Source organism: Rhinopithecus roxellana, chromosome 5, assembly GCF_007565055.1.
Source record: "Rhinopithecus roxellana isolate Shanxi Qingling chromosome 5, ASM756505v1, whole genome shotgun sequence".
In the NCBI taxonomy this organism is placed as follows: domain Eukaryota; kingdom Metazoa; phylum Chordata; class Mammalia; order Primates; family Cercopithecidae; genus Rhinopithecus; species Rhinopithecus roxellana.
In genome coordinates, this window is record NC_044553.1 from 119,229,997 (window position 1) to 119,234,337 (window position 4,341).

Below are 4,341 nucleotides of genomic sequence, written 5' to 3' on the forward strand. Positions count from 1 at the left end.
TCCATTGATCTGGATATGGGAGTTTCATGGCCCAGGGGCTCTCTTTCCTCAGTAGAGGTCTGAATATGAAAAATTGAGTCCCAGGCCCTCAGTGGAGGCACCTAGTTGCTGAGGCTTTCTCTTTCTCTGGCTGTTAGCTTCTCCTAGTAGCTGCAGGTGCCCCTGGAGCCTGGGTTCAGGACTGAGGGGAGGAGGTGGAAGAAGTTCAGGGCAAGTTGGGAGGTGGAGAGGCAGGCCTGGCAGGCAGCTCTCAGCACCATGGCCAGGGCCCAACCACTGCCACTGGTGCTTTGGCCTGGGTGCCCAAGTGGCCAACCAGACCCAGTACCTGATCTTCCGAAAATTCAGGGACTGTGCTGGGGCTGAAGGCCAAGGCCAGGGGTTTGGTGTGAGGAAAGCTCATGGAACCCAGACCCAGCCTGAATTGCAGGCAAAGGGGCAATCTGGGTCAATGCTGGTGGCTGGTCAGGTTCTCCCAACTTGGTCTCTGAATTGGCCTGCCCAGCAGTCTGCCAGCCTCAGCTGGCAGTGCCCAGCCCACACAATGCGCTTTTGCCTGGTGTCGACCTGGATGGCTTCCCGGGCTCCTGTTAAGCTGTGTGTGGAAGCTGGCTGCCAACCCACGGAGACTGCAGCTGCCTTGACCCACCGGAACAGCCTCCTCTCAGGAGCCTATGGCCTTGAGTCTCCGTCTTTCTGTGGCTTTCTTCCAGGGAATGGGGCTGCAGTGAGGTGGAGGAGGCACTGATTTGGGGGCAGGTCCCACTCAAGCAGGGTGTGGGAGCCTCCCCTTGGCCAGCCTCACCTGCTCCCAAAAGGGACTCGATTTCCCAAAAAGACAGTAGAGATGTGGCTCTGATGCATCTGAACTGAATTAAAATCAGTCTTTTAATTTTTTCTCCCAAAGCCCCAACCCGTCTTAGGCTTGCAGGCCGGCCTTCGCGCGCGGTTACCGTGAGTCTCGCTGAGGAGCCATTTTGTGCAGCATCCTGCTTAAATCACACTCTGAGGGGCTCGTTCCTCGCTCTCTCTTCCCCCTCGCTTCCTCTCTTTTTTCCCTCTCTCTCAGGTGAACCATGCTTCTGGGCCTCTCCCTGCCTCCGCAGCCCCACCCTTCCCACCCCTGGGTGGCCCCAAAAGGACTAGGGCTCTGAAGGCCGCCCACACACACATCAAGAAGGGAAGAGGGTGCAGATTCCTGGAGCTGCAGGAGGAGGGGAAGCAAGGGGCGCCTCCCAATTATGGAAATCCTAGGAATTAACTGTCTCGGGCCCAAATTCAGAGCTTCCTTCCTGAACCGTGACGGGCCTCTCTGATCCTCTGCTGGTTCAGCTGTCCAGCCCTTGTTCACCTTCTGGAAAAAGGAATGTGTCTGTGAAGTTGGATTTCAAGGGAGACATGTAAATGGCAGGTTTGGTTGGTCACAAGCTGGCTGGGATGAGAGCAGGATGTCACCTGCCTCGGATTTAGAGTTGGGATGAAATTAGAATAAACCACAGACAAGCAGTGGGGAAAGAGGCACTTGACAAAATCTGGAACTTGACAAAATCCACGTGTGTCATTTTTAGGGGAGTAACGGAAGGAAGGGGCTTTTAGTAAAATCATGAAATATTTTCCAAACCATCCACTTTTGGGTCCTTCTTTCCAACCCATCCTGCCAGGATTTTGCCTGGCCAAGAGTGGCCCAGTGCCCCGGACCCCACTAAAATGAATCTGCACGTGTACCTCCATCTAACCCCACAGTGCTCACTGTAGACAGCAGCAGTGAGAGTCCCTGTGACTCCCGTGTATTGACGGCTGGAATCTGGGAATCCACTTGCCTAGTCCCACGTAAAATCTCTCCCTAGCTGTTGAGCTTAAGATTTTTCTGGGGGCATCTAGGAGCAAAGATATTGCATTTTTCATATTTAATCCTTTGCCTCTTGGGGATGGCTGACAGGCGGAGGTGAATCATAGGGCTCAAGGCTGGAGGGTAGCCACAGCAGCAAGGAAGAAGGGGGTGATGGCTGGGATGAGCACAAAGTGGTACCCATAGGCCACTCACATCTGGAAGGCTGCTTTGGTATCACCAATTCAGCTGCCGGGCTCAGTTTAGGGGTGATTCTGGGAGACCCAAGGTGGCAGTCTCTTTCCACTGTTGTGGCTACTCGGAGTGAGTGGGACACGTGTGTGCTGAGAGCTGGAGAAGGAGAGTGGAGGCATGGCTTTGTACTTTAATTTTTGGTGAAATCTGAATTTAACCAGGAGCCAAGATAGAGCCTAGGACTTCTCCAAGGTGCTTGGCACAATCGGTTTTACACTCCTAGTGTGGTTAGGAACCTAGAGAGAGAAGGGACCCAGCAGCCTGATACCTAGGGCCAAGGCCAGGGCCTGGCCCAGGTGGAGCATAGCTCAGGAACCTCTGAGTGCCAGGTGTTATGGGTAGGACACCGACCTGCGCTCACCCGGACACTTAATTCCTCCCCCAATCCCTGGTCTCTGCCGTGTGGGCTAGATCTACTGCAAGTGCTGGGCATGGGGAAAGGAAGACAGAAGTTAAAGGTGAAACGGCTTCTGCTCTCGGCCTCTCCGTGAGGGCTCTCGGCCCTCCTGTGGAGATCTCCAGGTCCTATCACACGAGTCCCTAAACCTTGTCACCTGAGCATTCTTGTCTCCCAAACTCTGATGGTCCGCAGTGGCTACTGGGCTCCCTGGGCCCTGGGAGGAAGACGGAGGAGTTTGGGGGAAAGACCAGACGGTGCGCACCCCCGCGCGCAGCCCTAAAGCTTCTGAGGGCAGAGGGGGCGCTTCCTTGCCCTCCGGGTTGGGAAGCCGTGAACGCCGAGGCCATTGTAAGGCTGGGTGTTGCGGAGCGCGGGAAGGGGGCTGGGATTTGAATGAGAGCCTGTGATTGGCCGATCCCTGGACTGACGTCACTTCCCCGCGGGGCGATTAGCCTGCGAGAGAAGGGCCGGCGGTCCAGTGCGCTGGGGGCGGCGGGGGCGCCCGAGGCTCTCTAAGCGCTCGGCGCGGGTGCCCTCCGTGCGCCCCAGGACGCCGTCGAGGCAGGCCGCCAGCGCCGGTGCCTGGACGCACGGAACGGGGAGCAGGGGAGGAATGCGCCGGGAGGGCGAGGGAGGAAGGGAACTGGGCGGGGGCTGCCGGCCTCGGTGGCGGGAGTCAGCGTGTGCATGTGTCTGTCCATTCCCTCTGGTTCTCCGCTTGCGCCCCGGGATCCGGGAACGGCGTCCGCTCAGGCTTCCGCGCCCGGCCGGCAGCAGCACGTGGAGCCCACGGCGCGGCAGCGGCAGTGGCGAAGGGAGGCCCGTTTCTCTCTTTGGTTATCTAGCTGTATGAGTGCCACAGAGCCGTCATAAAGCTAGATAACCGAAAGTAGAAATGACTCTCACAACTTCTGCGTGCGAGCGCCCGCCCCGCCGACCGCCCCGGCCCGGCCAGCAAGAGCCAGAGGAGCCGAGAGGAGCGAGAGGAGCCCAGCGCCGGCCCAGCGGACTCCAGCTCCACGGAGCGGCCGCGCCCCGACCAGGTACCTGACCTCGGCTCTCTCTCTGGGGACACTTGCAGTGCCAGCTTTCCCCCAGTCCTTCTCTTTCCTGGTACCCCACCCCTATCCCCCAGCGCCGGAGCAGGAACCCCAAAGTGGAGCGGGCCGGGGAGAGGGAGGGGGTTGGGGTTGCAGAGGGGTCGCTGGAAGGGGAAGGCGCCAGCCTTCGCCTTCACCCCATAAATCAGGCTGGAACAATCCGCTCTCGGAGCCGCGGACGGGGATTTTGGGATGCAAATGCGATGGAAGAGAGACAGCGGTCGGTAGGGGGTGGGTGGAGGGAGTGAATGGGGTGGGCTGGGGGCTGCCCTGCCGCTAACAATGCGGCCTTTATCGAATTATTCGACGAGTCAGCCCCTGAGCGCCATTAGCATACGGCTGGGGGGTTGCCGGAGCTTCGCCCCTCGGTGAGGTCAAGTTCTTGATAATTTGATCACTTTTCACGGGCTCTGGCAGCTGCCTTTGTGTGCAGTTGGGGGGTCTGTGTGCAGCGTGAAGCGGAGCAGAACTGGCGGGGAGTGCGCTCAATGGCAAGGGGCCAGGGCAGGGGCCTCCCTCCCCGACGGGCCGGCCCTGCCCTGCATACAAACCAAGAGCCGGCAGGCGGGAGGAACCGAGCTCAGTTTCCCTACCTCTACACCAGCCCCGACTGGACTGCTCCTGCCCGAGCCTCCCCAACTTCCCGCAAGGTTAAGGTGCAGGCAAGCTCCCAGAGTTCCCCCTCCTCCCTGCCCCAAGAAGTCACGACATAAGATGTATTACAATGTCTAGCAAATAAAAAAGCAATTGGGGGAAAT